Below are 17208 nucleotides of genomic sequence, written 5' to 3'. Positions count from 1 at the left end.
GAGTTAGCCAAGGTTAACCATCCATAATGAAACGCTGTGAAAATAATGATACGCTGCATGGTTTTATGAAGGCTTGTGGCTGCTCAGCAGAGCTGCGTTGACCTTCAGCAGTTACACAAGCTAATCGTGGTGAACCTTCAGCACCCCTGTAGTTTCCAGCAGACTCCATTAGCTTCTGATATGCATCTTCTAGGAGAGCAGCCTAGACCTTACATAGCTTTGGCTTTGGGATTGTTCTAGTGACATTGAGATTACGGGCTATTCTAAGATAGCTCTGTTAGGTAGTATCATAAGTTGTTCTTCTGAAGTATACCAATACTGGCTTGAATGACAACAGTCATTTAAAGGAATCAAGTATTTCTTTGTTGTTGTGGTTTGTTTTTACTGAAGTCTATTAGCGCTCCATTGATTCTCCTGGAGAGAGCCAGCGATTGGTCACTGTCCAATGTCAGATCCTTTGTGTATGTTGAAAGCAGTTGTCTGGTGTTACAAAGGTCTCGATTTGGGATGTTGTTGCAAACAGCAGCATTTGTGTAAGCTTTGGACAGTAGCTTGGATCATGTTCCTACTGCTTTATCCAGACCATTTGCTACTCAACAGGTCAATGAAGCAATACTTAGCCTATATAGCGATTAACAATTGCTTCAAAAGATAATACATTTTCTCGGCCCAGATGTGTGAAATCACAGAAAAAAATGCATTGTATACTGAAGCATGTTCCAAGCGAAGCTTCATGCATGTATACCAACATCTGTGAGTAGTGAGTATTGTAATAAACTGTGGATAAAATGGAATTAAGATGGTCGTTAATGAGGCGATATGCTGAAGTTAGACGGAGTAGCATGATTTACGTCTATCTTTCTGTAATTACCTCAGTGATTTTCCACTGCTTTGGCTCTTATCAGACATAAATATGAAGCACATTCATCTGTTTAATTGTGCTGGCCATTATTACTGCTATTACTGTAAGTTATTACTCATATTGTTCTCTGTTGGACTGGTAGTTTGCTAGTTGCCAAATATGGACTCTAGGGTTGGGCGTTATGCAGAATTTCATACCGATTTTCATACCTTCATACCGTTTCTGTACCGTTTCTGTAACCTCCCCACAAAAAATATTTTCTTTTTGTATTTTCTTTTTGACCCACAAAACAATTTAGGCAACAGGGATCTTCATCCAGGAGGGGATTGGATGTCTCTGCTGTAACCAAGAAGCTTGATCATGACATCTAGTCACTTAGCCAGCAAACCAAATGCATAGCTGGAGCCCTGAGCTGGATATAATGTATTTGACACATCTTAGATTTCTTATAGTTATACTTAAGTTATAGTTATAATCAGTGGTGTAGCACGCACCCCTGCAGTCCCCACGAGGCAGGGGTGCCCCCACGTTTCCACTTCACAATAACAGCACTTACAGTTGACCGGGGCAGCTCTAGTAGGGCAGAAATTTGACGACATGACTTGTTGGAAAGGTGGCATCCTATGACAGTGCCACGTTGATAGTCACTGAGCTCTTTAGTAATCCCATTCTACTGCCAATGTTTGTCTATGGAGATTGCATGGCTATGTGCTCGATTTTATACACCTGTCAGCAACAGGTGTGGCTGAAATAGCCAAATCCACTAATTTGACGGGGTGTCCACATACTTTTGTATATATTGGGGGGGTTGGGGGTACCCCTGCCTCGTGGGGACTGCAGGGGTGCGTGCTACACCACTGATTATAACTATAAGTTAAGTATAACTATAAGAAATCTAAGATGTGTCAAATACATTATTTGGTTTGCTAGCTAATATATCATTTGTTTTTGTTTAGTATTTTTGAAAATCATACCATCTGTATTTCGAAATACCCCAGTATATGGTATAAACGGTATATCGCCCAAGCCTAGTGGACTCCCTCAAATAATTAAAGCATCTTTCCAATTATTTACAGATTGGACATGCTCAAAGAGTTTAAGCATATTGACATTGTTTTTACAGTTTATATATTTTTTTGCCTGAGGATAGTGCATTCAGCAGATTGACTAATGATTACTTATACAGCATCAACCATGCAGGATGTGCAATGTTTTCATAACATTAGCACATTTTCCACCAGTGTCCACCACATACCAGGCTTATTTATTCAATTCCAGGATCTCTTTCATTTTATGAACTAGCCTAATGTGCAGGGGTTTTCAGATCACGTTATCGGATCAAAACACAAATTCCCTTTATAAGTTTTTCTCCAGCATGTCTAACTACAAACAAGCCCTCATATTTTCCGGTTGCAGTTTTATTTTGTTTACTCAAAACAGATGAAGAGGTCCATGACACTCCAGCATGAGAGTGGGCTGTGCTAATATCTCTCCAGGCTAAACGGAGGTCTGATAGAGCCATGATGTTGAGGCTAAATCACAAGTGTGTGCGCTCACATTAGCAGGCTACAGTTGGACAGCCACAAGGTTGAGTACTAATTAGTGTTTTTAAAAGCCAATCAGTTCCGCACAATGGCTGCTTACTGCCGTCCAAAAGTACCATTTTATTTAATCTGGGTATCAAAGTTTATCCAACAATGGAGTGTCATTGCAAATACAGGCAGATTGTTTTTGGTTTAATTGTGAGAAGACAGAGACTGGGAAACAATAGGAGGACAGAGAGAGAGAGCCTTATGTTCAGACAGGCTGTTTTGGTGTATTGTGGGTATTGACATTTTCAGAGAGAATATATTGTTAACAGGAGCTAATTAACAAATAAGTGTAAATGCGCCATCCGCATATTCATCACCAGGCAGGGACGTCTCTCTCACAACACAACAGGCAAGCCTTAAGCAGGAAACAGGAAGTAGTACATAAATCAAAGAGGTTTTCTTTGGCAAGGCGGAACCCCCTGGGACTTACCTTGGTGCTTAATTAGACTCCAGAAGGATCATGTTTTAAGTGGAGGTGAGCGAGTTCTGAATAACAATGACAAATCATGCCTCAGAGCATTGGGTGTTTAGGGAACATAAAAGCAACATATCCCTTTTCCTAAAAGTGAATGAAATATTATTTGAGAGAAAGGATATTCACTGCACTACATCATAAATGTGCAGTAGGGCTATAGACTGTAGTTAATGTAATGGCTACTATTGCTGTTTCTGGCAGTGTTTCCCAAATCGAGGTTGGACATATTCCTTTCATAATTACCCATATGGGATTACAATGAATATATGGTCTTTATTAGACTTCAGTGTGATGACTTCACATGTTTTAGTAATATAAATTGTTGTCATTTTTTGCATCTCGTCATATTTGACCACATACTTCTATTCACTTAACTCCCCCCACATACAGTACTTATGTGAGAAAACACTCATGATAATATATGATCAGTATCATTTTTCTCTTTTTAATATAAAATCATTTACGTAATTTAGCAGACGCTCTTATCCAGAGCGACTTACAGTTAGTTTAATACATTAATTGTTATTTTTTTTTCATTTTTCATTTTTGTACTGGCCCCCCGTGGGAAATGAACCCACAACCCTGGCGTTGCAAGCGCCATGCTCTACCAACTGAGCTACACAGGGCCTATCATGATGTTTCTCTGTAGAAAGTGATACTAACATAACTGAGAGAATATGCAGCACGGTATGTAAAGCTTGTAAAATAAAGTACATCCAGAGTTTGGTACACATAATGTCAAACCAACATACTGTAGCTACTGTGTGCTGACATAGAGACTTTTAGAGCCCAGTCAGGCAGCCCTCTGGCTATTGTTGTTCTTGAGCTTTGAATTCCTGGATCTGACAACTCTGCACTGACCAGCCTAACCAGCACTGATGTCTGATGGTCTGTGGGCTAGAGAGAGCCAACAGCAAATCTGAGGGCTAACAAATCATCATATTAAAATGATATGGATTAAGATTTCATCAGATGATGCTAGTGAGAATTAATATGAAAAGCGTATACTAAAATATGAAAATACTACGCTATATTGTTTTATGTCCTGCGGATTCGAGCCCCCCCATAAAAAAAAAAAAAGAAGTGGTTGTCCCACTGACTATCCTAAGTTGAATGCACCAATTTGTAAGTCGCTCTGGATAAGAGCGTCTGCTAAATGACTTAAATGTAAATGATTTGACCTCAGTTCGAGTTTTCATAATTCTCGCACAGCATCCAGTTTAGCTGACGCAATGCTATTTTCCTGTATTAAAAAAACTATAATATCTGCCTCCATTGTTTTAGTCACCCTAATTTTGGCCATCCTACAAGGGTAAAAACTGCAATAGCTTTTTAACGGATTTGGAGCATTGGTTTTCGTAGAGGAGTACACAATTCAAATATAAGCAATTAACCAAAATGTTGGTTATTTTTGGTTTTTAAACAACTAATTAACCGATGTCCATTCAATTATTTGAATTCCATTTAGTTCGGGTTTTTTTCTGTGAGCACATTGCGCTGCAGTTTCTCTAGAGATAAATCAGATCATGCCCGAGCTGTGCAATGTAGTAGGGAGTTGTAGTTCCAACAGGCCAATGTTCTACATAGATTAGCACAGAAAAGGTGATAATTAACTACAATGATCATAGTTCATTGCGCCCCTCTCACACACCACCCCGTCCCCCAACCCATCTCTCACCCCTCCCCTCACCCCCTCCCTCTCACCCCTCCCCTCACCCCTCCCCTCACCCCCCCTCTCTCACCCCCTCCCCTCTCACCCCCCTCCCTCTCACCCTCCCCTCACCCCCCTCCCTCTCACCCCCTCCCTCTCACCCTCACCCCCTCCCTCTCACCCCTCACCCCCCTCCCTCTCACCCCCCTCCCTCTCACCCCTCCCCTCCGCACAATTTCCGATGTGCGGCTGCCTGTTTAGAGAGCCTTTAAAAAAGAGTAGTACATTAAATAGAAAACCTTGTGTAGCCGGGTTATCAGTAGAAATCCTTTTCCAGAGTATAAATCTGCTCAATTACAGACAGACAGAAGAGATATGCTGGAGCAGCCCTCCCATGGCTAATCAGTCACACTGAATATCCACACGCGGCAGATTTGAATAAAGAGATCAGGATTATTATTGCTTCCCAGTGTAATGGTAACCTCGGCTGCATCGTTTTCCAATCCGGCCTTTATTTGGATTTTGGGGCTAGCATGATAGCAGTAATGCTCCCGATTTAATAAAAACTGTGAAAAACAAGGGGCTATAACAGTCAATACTGTTGGAGAGCTAATTTGGTCGATCTCTTCATGAATGAAGAGATTAATTCTCTCTGTGTCTATTGAATCTGCCCCTCTCTCTCCAGGTAAATTGGCTGATGACAGGCAGGGTGACAGCATGTATCCTCTCTCTCTCTCTCTCTCTCTCTAAAAGAAAGTGGTGTTTTCTCTCCACCTGTCCAGCACAACTGTTTAAAAGACAGTCAGTTTGTGACAGCGTGTTGATTCATGCCTCTCTCTGTGTCTTTAAAGAAGGACTTCTGTGAAGGATAGTGAGTAGGATAGTGTAGAGTAGATAAGATGTGGGCTGCTACAGTATGAAGGAGCTGCAGCTGCTCCCAGTAGACTCTATACTTACAGAGATGTGGAGAAACAGTTCAAACGCAAGCCTAATGAAGATGAATGGAGAGGCATGTTGGTACACATACACACACAGTGGGGAAAGTGCTTGGGTTCCTTGTAGAACGTATGGTGGAACCTGGCCTTTACTGAACTGTCTCATTTATTTTGGTGCAGAAACTCACAGCATGGTTCCCATTTGCCCCTAACATACAGGTCAAGGCTCAAATACAGCATATGCCACTGTCTGACCCCTTTCTCAGATTCCTGGCCTGTTAGAAATGGGACAAAACTGCTCTGAGGGAGCTGTGATCAAAGGAGGAAATCAATGGCTTCTTTTGCTATAGACACTTAGCAGACCTTGCTGCCTCAGAGGTGGAGTAGTGTACTAAATCAAATGTGCAGTGTTATTTTTAGGTGTGGAAAGAGGGATGCATCCAATTTTTTTCACCATATATTGGAGTAGTTGTTTAATACAAACTGTACACTACTTCATCTCTGTAGTCAACTTCATTGATACCCAGCATTAAACTGTCCATTAAAGCACCTCTACATTGCAATAAGTAGATCCTCATGTTCTAGAACACACTAACAAATCTAATTGAACCATGATCTTATTATAATGTATTTCACTTCATCTAGTATACTCAGTTGAAAGGGGTTGGATAGACTAATGACATTACCATGACTCTCCTACTCTCCATTCCAGACCCAGATGCTGGTTTATGGTTGTAATGTACTATATGCGCACACGACTGACTTTAGGAGTTATACCATTGGCTCATACATTAGTCGTAAAGGCAAATGCTTAGCCTGATATTATCCTGAGGGAAATCCACGCTTTTAAGTGTCATGGCTGTATTTGATTGGTCACATGCTTTTTACGTGTCAGCCTCACCAAGGATATTTTTGAGAGAGAGAAAATCACACAGACCCACAAAGAATTTGAAAACAAATCAAACATTGATAAACTCCCATATCTGTTAGGTGAAATACCGCAGTGTGCAATCATGGCAGCAAGATTTGTGGCCCGTTGCCATGAGAAAAGGGCAACCAGTGGAGCACAAACAACATTGTAAATACCACCAATATGTATCTGTTTATTTATCTTCCCCTACTATTCGTACTACAACTATTTGCACATTACTAAAACACTGTACATAGCTGATAATATAACACTTGAAAAGTATTTATCTTTTTGAAACCTTTTTGAGTGCAATATTTACAGTTACATTCGAAAAAATGTTTATTGATGTTTTGTGTCTTCTCACCTTTGTTTATTGTTTATTTCACTTGCTTTGGCAATGTAAACACGTTTCCCATGCCAATAAAGCCCCTTTGAATTGAATTGAGAGAGAGAGAGAGAGACGTAGAGAGAGACAGAGAGAGCGAGAGAGATATATTTTATCCTTCACCTTTTTCAATGCTTTGCTAGCTAATCTTCTCTTTTTTCCTTCCCTGTAAAAAAGTAATCTTCTAAAACATAGTGGGGTTCCATTAACTCTGTGGACTGTCATTTTCAGGTTCACTTTGATCTCGCTGTTCTTTCTAACATTGAGGAATGGAATAATTGTACATTGTGTCTAAACAGATCTGTAGTGTGGCTTTCTTCTTAAGCTCTCTAAATGTCACTGGCTGCTGTGATGTGAAATAAATAGTGAAGATTAAGTCTTTGTACTTATTCAACAGTAGGTATCATAATCTTACACTTCCTTTGAAAAGTGAAATGTTAAACTAGGACTTCAGGTGTAAATAGAGTGAAAAGCAGGAACAGAGCACTTAGTCTTGATGGCTCCTGTCACATAATGAAAACAATATCTGAAACTCAACAGACATTTTTTCTAATTTTATTTAGTTTTTGGAGGCCCTGTTGCCAAGAATTGTCTGTCAAATTGCTGAATGGAGGGTAGTATGCTGGAAAATACATACTTGAAATAGCTAATTGTCTGTAATATGCAGGTATAAACAGCTGTTTTTTATCCACAGTTGTCTTTTGCAGCTGTCCTTTCATTATGGAATACAAACAATTCATAACATGCTAGACAGTGCATTGACATTGACTCTGGTGCCATAATGGGTGTGTATGTGATCTTACACACCAACCCCCAACGATTGTGTAGGAGAAAGATACTGTAACAACTAACAACAACTGGCAAAAAATGGCAGATATGTGTCGCTCAACAACCCAAAATAAAACATCCTTATCCATAGCATTTCCATAATTTCAGCTAATTTGCTCCAGTCATAGCGTTAATCTGCGCCGACCTGTTGATCGTCAGTTTTCCAGACACATTTCTGTAGCCGAACCCAAACAGTATTTGCAGCAGGACCTCTCTCTGTTCTGTCAGTAGCGCCAAGCAACACAGCCACAAATTGGAATGTGGTAGAGCTCTGGGAAGGCAGCCAAGATTGAAATTAGACAATAACCTCTGCTCCCCTATACTGGTTCTCTCCTCCAGCTGCAGGCAGATCCATTTGTTTAATACAGTCAGCCCTGTAGTGTATAATAGACTGATATATGAGTCACCGCTCAGCAGTTTGTGTTTCTCAGATTTATAGAGATTGAACAACTGGTCGGTTTCTACTTACTGTAGTCTTATCAGAAAAAATACATAGAAAGGAAGGATGCATGCAGCCAGCACAGCACAGGGTCGATAGATGCAGTACACCCACGCCAGCTTACAGCTGTATCTTTACAATACATGCATGGAGAAAGACACAGGTATTTACCTAATCCATTACTAGCCTAAAGACTTTTGATTTGCGAGTAAGAAGAGAAGCATGAAAGCTTAACAGGTAATACTACAGATCCTACTGATTGTACACAATGAATTTGCTGGTGGAATAATTTGTTGGTACATCAGATCTATTTACATAAGCATTGGATGGTAGAATACTTTCATACTATCACTTTTAATCCAGGAAGCTTTTCTACCTGTGTCAAATTATAAAGGTAGCCTGGTTTATGAACATTGTTTCAACCTCCTGAGTTAAATAGAATATTCATGCAATTACTCTCAAAGAATTAGAGGATTAGTTTACAGTGAGTCCCTCAAACAGTGACTGGTACCTTTGTTTTGCAGTGTGTACAGAGGCAAAACCCGTTCCTAATGAGTGTGTTAAACCAGTAATAGTGTCCAGGGAATAGAGAAATGTGTCTGTTCTGCCAGGGCAATATGAGAAGACTCCATTCTCAGCAGCTCTCAACAGGGCTGGATCCAGGTCACTGAGCCCATAGCCACCTGTCATATCTAGTACAGTAACACCACCATCACCACTACTACCACTGAAACAAACCCATTTACTGTGGTGAAAAGCTTTCCTGTATGGCGATTAAACAATGCATTATCTCAGATAATGACACCTAAAACCACAATAGCCATAGACCAGAGAGTGCAGTAAAAGTAACCCTGGTTTAAATCTGCACCTCTGATAGCATCTTGGAGCTGGAGTTACTTCAAAGCTGTCCCAAAGTAAACAGCATGTAGACATTCAAGGTTTAGATGCGAATGTAAGACAACACCACCACCAAGCTGACTTCGACTGCTCTCATGTCATTTCCTTAAAGGTCAAATGCAGCCGTTTTTATCTCAATATCAAATCATTTCTGGGTAGGCCAAAACTCCATCCACCAGAGGGAGGAGGTCAGAGACCTGGCCGTGTGGTGCCAGGACAACAACCTCTCCCTCAACGTGATCAAGACAAAGGAGATGATTGTGGACTACAGGAAAAAGAAGAGGACCGAGCACGCCCCCATTCTCATCAACAGGGCTGTAGTGGAGCAGGTTGAGAGCTTCAAGTTCCTTGGTGTCCACATCACCAACAAACTAACATGGTCCAAGCACCACAAGACAGTCGTGAAGAGGGCACAACAAAACCTATTCCCCCTAAGGAGACTGAAAAGATTTGGCATGGGTCCTCAGATCCTCAAAAGGTTCTACAGCTGCACCATCGAGAGCATCCTGACTGGTTGCATCACTGCCTGGTATGGCAACTGCTCGGCCTCCGACCGCAAGGCACTACAGAGGGTAGTGCGTACGGCCCAGTACATCACTTGGGGCCAAGCTTCCTGCCATCCAGGACCTCTATACCAGGCAGTGTTAGAGGAAGGCCCTAAAATTGTCAAAGACTCCAGCCACCCTAGTCATAGACTGTTCTCTCTGCTACCGCACGGCAAGCGGTACCGGAGCGCCAAGTCTAGGTCCAAGAGGCTTCTAAACAGCTTCTACCCCTAAGCCATAAGACTCCTGAACATCTAATCAAATGGCTACCCAGACTATTTGCATAGCCCCCCTTTTACGCTGCTGCTACTCTCTGTTTATTATCTATACATAGTCACTTTAATAACTCTACCTACATGTACATATTACCTCAATTACCTCGACTAACCGGTGCCCCCGCACATTGACCTGGTACCGGTATCCCCTGTATATAGCTGCTGCTCTTTAATTATTTGTTACTTTTATTTCTTATTTTTTTTAGGTATTCTTTCTTAAAACTGCATTGTTGATTAAGGGCTTACTGCATTGTTGGTTAAGGGCTTGTAAGTAAGCATTTCACTGTAATGTCTACACCTGTTGTATTCGGCGCATGTGACAAATACAATTTGATTTGATTTGATTAAGTACCTTACTGTGATTGTTTTAAATTTAAATGGTAAAAAACTGAAAACTAGCTGTTATTGGCAGAGAGGTTTGGAACTCTCTTTCTTATTGGTCTATTAACTAATTTACCACCTGGTGATGTCACCAAGCAGGCTAAAACTCCATCCACCACAACAGGTTGAAATTTCAGGCGGTCTTTTCAAACAGCTCTTACACTAAAAGGGCATTAACATCATTTTCACAATTTCACAGTATTATTCCAACCTCATAGTGTGTAAATACTGTATATACACTATATATACAAAAGTATGTGGACACCCCTTCAAATTATTGGATTTGGCTATTTCAGCCACACCCGTTGCTGACGGGTGTATAAAATCGAGCACACAGCCATGCAATCTCCATAGACAAACATTGGCAGTAGAATGGCCTTACTGAAGAGCTCAGTGACTTTCAAGGTGGCCCCGTCATAGGATGCCACCATTCCAACAAGTCATGTCGTCAAATTTCTGCCCTGCTAGAGCAGCCCCGGTCAACTGGAGGTGCTGTTATTGCAGCCGCATAACAAGCCTAAGATCACCATGCCCAATGCCAAGCGGTGTAAAGCTGGCCGCCATTGGACTCAGTGAAAACGCATTCTCTGGAGTGATGAATCACGCTTCACCATCTGGCAGTCCGACGGACAAATCTGGGTTTGGTGGATGCCAGGAGAACGCTACCTGCCCCAATGCACAGTGCCAACTGTACAGGTTGGTGGAGGAGGAATAATGGTCTGGGGCTGTTTTTCATGGTTTGGGCTAGGCCCCTGAGTTGTAGTGAAGGGAAATCTTAACGCTACAGCATACAATGACATTCTAGACGATTCTGTGCTTCCAACTTTGTGGCAACTGTTTGGGGAAGGCCCTTTCCAGTTTCAGCATGACAATGCTCCGTGCTCAAAGCGAGGTCCATATAGAAATGGTTTGTCGAGATTGATGTGGAAGAACTTGACTGGCCTGCACAGAGCCCTGACCTCAACCCCATCGAACACCTTTGGGATGAATTGGAATGCCAACTGCGAGCCAGGCCTAATCGCTCAACATCAGTGCCCGACCTCACTAATGCTCTTATGGCTGAATGGAAGCAAGTCCCTGCAGCAATGTTCCAACATCTAGTGGAAAGCCTTCTCAGAAGAGTGGAGGCTGTTATAGCAGCAAAGGGGGGACCAACTCCATATTAATGCCATGATTTTGGAATGAGATGTTTGACGAGCAGGTGTCCACATACCTTTGGTCATGTAGTGTATTTAAAACACAGGGAAATCACATTTTTGACGGCACTGGGCCTTTCATAACTTGTGTGTCTGTGTCTGTGCTGCTAACAGCAGACATTGTGGGAAAGCTTCCCCATGTTTCTGAGGCCATATACTCCTCTCCTCAGCCCTAAGCCCCTTGTGGCCGCGGGCCAATGGCTAGATCAAAGATGAAACCCCTAATTCAGCTACTGCTTTCTGTTAGGATTTGCTCTGGAGAGTGTGGACCAGACCAGACTCAGTGGTAAGTGGAGAAGAGGAGAGGGTGGTACATCTACATAGTATGTAGACTAGCTGGATTGGACCCAGGCTAAGGACACAAGTCCATGTAGGCCTAGTGCTAGAACAGATGCTTTTGGTCATTATTCTGTTGGTATCAACTACAGTTTTGAGGTTTTGGCATGTATCTATCACAGATCCAGTGAATTTCTGACATACTTTGTGAATTGTTTTGATTGTAATGGAAGTAGCTTTGCGTCATCATAATTCCAAACATGTGGTTGGTTGATACAGCCTATTTATCCACATATTCCATATTCCTGAAACAGATCAAGCATGGTTTGAGTTGTAGGGAAAATGTTTGCCCAACAGTGAATATGTGACACAGGAGTAATAACAAGACAAATGTAGCTACCTTTAGCACTGGCCGTCATACGGAACCAAACCACAACTCTCCTCGGCCTAGTGTTTGTTCTGTTCGCTCTGCAGAGAACGTGACAAAAGATGTCTGCGTCGCTAACCTCAGACTTTTACTTACAGTCTGTCTCTCAACACTATGAAAACAAGCTGGCCCAGAGAAGAAACATTAAAGCAAAGCACACTATAAAATCATTCAATCTCATTTCCTTTATTTTCTTAATTTACCACTTCAGTTTGTTTCCAAGTGTAGCCGATGTTTCTTAAGCCAGGAACAAGAAAGCAGTAATGTTCTTAGTTATGCCGTGTACTGTAACATAGTACCTGGGAGGCCCTACTTAGGTTTAACTCCCGTCCCAAATAGACACATCTATATTAGGCGCTCTCACATTTCAGAGAGAGCCCCCTTGGCACTGTATCTTTCATATACGTTAAAGTGAGCGTACACAAAATCTTTATGCCCATGAAGTCTTTCTGAGGGCACCTGCACCTGAGACCTGAAACTCAATTTTACTGATACACTCAACTCCACGAGGTTGCTTCCCAAATGGGACCCTATTCCCTACATAATGCACTACTTTTGACCAGGGCCCATAGGGTTCTGGTCAAAAGTACTGCTATATAGGTAATAGGGTGCTATTTGGGACACAAGACATCAAACACTGGTAGAGTATAAGTGAACAGTGAACATGTGGTATTTTATAGCCATGTTGATTTCTCAGCATGGGGTTAAACAATTCCATCAGGTCTGGTCCAGATTTATTAAAGCAAACATGGCAGACTGACGACACAATGGGCATGTTCCAAATAGCACCTATTTCCTATGTAGTGCACTACATTTGACCAGAGCCCTATGGAATAGTATGCCATTTGGGATGTAACCAATGCAGGAGGACAGGCTGTTAAAGAGAGAGACAATCAGGACACAGACTGAATAAAACTGTCATCTGTTAGATCCAGACTTATGATAACACCATGCCTTTCTCTCTCAGACCTGTTCTACTGCGCCGTTTTAATCTAGTGAGAGGGTGAGAGATAGGCTTGAATGGTATACCGTATATACTGTATACCGGGGTATTTGGAAATAGCCACAGGATGGTTTTTCAATACCGTCAATACCATTGAAACATTTTTTTAATACATTTGAATATTTGTAGATACTTTTTAATTAAATACCTACAGTCAACTTGTGCAATACGTTAGGAGATAAAGAAGATCGCGTTCTTCATTTCACCTGTCACATAATGTTTCATTATAGTCCCCAGTCACGTGGTGGTTGTTTACAAGCACACAACGACCAGAGACTAGAGCTCACTGTTGTGCAGCATGCGCCAGGTGATCAAGTTACAGTATGGAATTCACAACTAAATGTTTGCCAGCTAGATATCATATAACTATTAAGTTAACTGTCTAAAATGTTCTAAATGCTCTGCAGTTGTGCTTTTGTTGTGCTAATTTAGTAACTAGTTAGCGATCTAGCTAAGTGGTTAGCTTCTTCCAAAATCAAGCTAAGATTGGTAACAGCAGAGAATCCCCTCCTGGAGCCTTACTGTCTAATATTTGTTTTGTGCGTGCAACAAACTGTGAGTAGCATTTTTTGGGATGTCTGTCCTGCAAATAAGAGAGACTATAAAATATTCGCAATACGCCCATTAGCATTTAGTTAGCATACTCTATGGGATGTTACATGTACTTGTTAGCATTGCTAACCTTTGGATTACAGAGACTCAGTGAGGATTGAAATAGTGCCCATTGTGTTCATTGCCGGTATTACTGAATATTCTGGGATGTCACATGGTCAGTATGAAGGTATGAAAATCTGGATAATACCCAAGGATAGTGAGAGAGAGAGAGAGAGAGAGAGAGAGAGAGAGAGAGAGAGAGAGAGAGAGAGAGAGAGAGAGAGAGAGAGAGAGAAGGAAAGATGGTAGACAGACAAAGAGAAATTCACTTTAATGTTACTTCTTGTGTAGTCCTGGACCAGCAGTCAGTTCTTATGGGAGGGAACGGTCTGTGCTGTGCTGTGGGAGTAATGATTTTAGCTTTAAACTGAATTACCGATCGATTCTTCCTGCAGATCAGAACACAGCTTGTGAGCTGACTGTGTGGACACGCTGTGCACTGGAGTCGCTTTACAAATTGACTGCTGAACACATAGGGTGAAATATATATATATCTATATGTGTCAGCTTGGCACTGCATGTATGGGGGCATGCTGGGCGTGAATAGCCCCTATAATCACAGGAGGGTCCAGCTGCAGACTGTTTACGCTGAATTGGGTGGTAAATGAGCGTGTATTTGGTGAGGAGGACCCAGGGAATCAGAGATTGGTGTTTACCCAAGCTGCAACTGGCCTGGTAGAGGTTGGGCGGAAAGGAAAGTGTTCCGTTTGTGTTGCTAGTCTTGGTCTCCTCCCCTTCTGCTAAATGAAAGGCCCAAAGCTACAGTAGCTGGCATCTTAATGGAAATATTAAAAGAAAAAAAACAACAGAGCAAATTACTTGTGTTTATACTCTGGACTGAACTGGAGGCGTAGTGTAGTTGCAAGTTGACTGGTGTTTTATCCTTCTTACAGAAAGATGACTGGACTGGAGAACACATTAGCACAAGCATCATGTTCTGGAGAACAGAGGCTAGGCTATGCTGTGATTACTGAGCTCATAGCTGAACTGTAAAATTGCTTGTCAGCAGCTGGTATGTTTCTGGCAAACGTCTGCTCTTGATTGAATTCGTTTTTGGTGTTTCTGTGAGGAGGAGGGAGGAGGAACACGGCCAAGGTGCTTACCTACTGTCAAGCGGGGACTGATACTGTGGCTTTGGATGTTATTGTGTAACCTAAGTAGCCTGTATTCTGCTCAGTCTGTGTCTCGTCCATCACAGAGTAAACATTGTTTTATTTATTCTCATTCTTCTCTGGATATTTGTGACATGGCCAATCACTTATTGTGAGGTCATTTCACTTTGATTTATTCATGAGAGTCACCTTTGGAACTGTCTAAAGTGCAGATGGAAAAGGAAGATATCATTCTAGACCCTTTGTATTCAATTTAGTATGGAATTTTACAGTCCATGACTTAAGCAGAAAGAATTACTTGATTTATTCTTAGAAAATTATGTTTTCGATGTCGTTGCTCTCTGTTCATGCTCTTGTGAATCTGGACTGTATGGTGACCAGACCAGCACAACAGTCCAAGCTGACAATACCACACAGTTATCTTATTTTATATCTTATTTATGAGCATCATCATATGACAGTTGGCCAACAGAGGCTCTCAAGGCATACAGTGAGGGAAAAAAGTATTTGATCCCCTGCTGATTTTGTACGTTTGCCCACTGACAAAGAAATTATCAGTCTATAATTTTAATGGTAGGTTTATTTGAACAGTGAGATACAGAATAACAAAAACAAAATCCAGAAAAACGCATGTCAAAAATGCTATAAATTGATTTGCATTTTAATGAGGGAAATAAGTATTTGACACCTCTGCAAAACATGACTTAGTACTTGGTGGCAAAACCCTTGTTGGCAATCACAGAGGTCAGACGTTTCTTGTAGTTGGCCACCAGGTTTGCACACATCTCAGGAGGGATTTTGTCCCACTCCTCTTTGCAGATCTTCTCCAAGTCATTAAGGTTTCGAGGCTGACTATTGGCAACTCGAACCTTCAGCTCCCTCCACATATTTTCTATGGGATTAAGGTCTGGAAACTGGCTAGGCCACTCCAGGACCTTAATGTGCTTCTTCTTGAGCCACTCCTTTGTTGCCTTAGCCGTGTGTTTTGGGTCATTGTCATGCTGGAATACCCATCCACGACCCATTTTCAATGCCCTGGCTGAGGGAAGGAGGTTCTCACCCACGATTTGGCGGTACATGGCCCCGTCCATCGTCCCTTTGATGCGGTGAAGTTGTCCTGTCCCCTTAGCAGAAAAACACCCCCAAAGCATAATGTTTCCACCTCCATGTTTGACGGTGGGGATGGTGTTCTTGGGGTCATAGGCAGCATTCCTCCTCCTCCAAACACGGCAAGTTTTTGGTCTCATCTGACCACAACACTTTCACCCAGTTCTCCTTTGAATCATTCAGATGTTCATTGGCAAACTTCAGACGGGCCTGTATATGTGCTTTCTTGAGCAGGGGGACCTTGCGGGAGCTGCAGGATTTCAGTTCTTCACGGCGTAGTGTGTTACCAATTGTTTTCTTGGTGACTATGGTCCCAGCTGCCTTGAGATCATTGACAAGATGCTCCCGTGTAGTTCTGGGCTGATTCCTCACCATTCTCATGATCATTGCAACTCCACGAGGTGAGATCTTGCATGGAGCCCCAGGCCAAGGGAGATTGACAGTTCTTTTGTGTTTCTTCCATTTGCGAATAATCGCTCCAACTGTTGTCACCTTCTCACCAAGCTGCTTGGCGATGGTCTTGTAGCCCATTCCAGCCTTGTGTAGGTCTACAATCTTGTCCCTGACATCCTTGGAGAGCTCTTTGGTCTTGGCCATGGTGGGGAGTTTGGAATCTGATTGATTGATTGCTTCTGTGGACAGGTGTCTTTCATACAGGTAACAAACTGAGATTAGGAGCACTCCCTTTAAGAGTGTGCGCCTAATTTCAGCTCGTTACCTGCATGAAAGACACCTGGGAGCCAGAAATCTTTCTGATTGAGAGGGGGTCAAATACTTATTTCCCTCATTAAAATGCAAATCAGTTTAAAACATTTTTGACATGCGTTTTTCTGGATTGTCTTTGTAGTTATTCTGTCTCTCACTGTTCAAATAAACCTACCATTAAAATTATGGACTGATCATGTCTTTGTCAGTGGGCAAACGTACAAAATCAGCAGGTGATCAAATACTTTTTTCCCTCACTGTAATTGTGGGTTTAACTTGTCCTTCCCATGTTTACTGATAGGATCAGTTTGGTTCCTACCTCATACTGGGGGTTAGATGGGGTCATACTGGTGTAATATTGTGTTTGCCCTGGGGTTGAAATAATAGTGTTTGGTATAATAGCTGCCAACAGCTTATTTCCCATCTGACATATTTTCATACGAATATTCTTGAACTATGGTTATAAGATCCTGGCAGGTTGGAAATCTAGTATTGAAATGACACTGGTATCAGTCATACAATGGCTTTACGAGGGGTATCAAATGTACCTGCT

The 17208-nt window shown here is 41.9% G+C and overlaps 1 protein-coding gene across 2 annotated transcripts in view; it reads left to right on the top strand.

Moving 5' to 3' along the window:
* The window catches only part of tox3 (TOX high mobility group box family member 3), a 53984-nt gene that overhangs the window by 10849 nt on the left and 25927 nt on the right, over window positions 1-17208 (top strand). The gene's annotated exons all lie outside the window — the stretch shown is intronic.

The sequence above is a fragment of the Coregonus clupeaformis genome, chromosome 32 (assembly GCF_020615455.1).
Source record: "Coregonus clupeaformis isolate EN_2021a chromosome 32, ASM2061545v1, whole genome shotgun sequence".
Classification (NCBI taxonomy): domain Eukaryota; kingdom Metazoa; phylum Chordata; class Actinopteri; order Salmoniformes; family Salmonidae; genus Coregonus; species Coregonus clupeaformis.
This window is presented reverse-complemented; position numbering and strand designations above follow the sequence as displayed.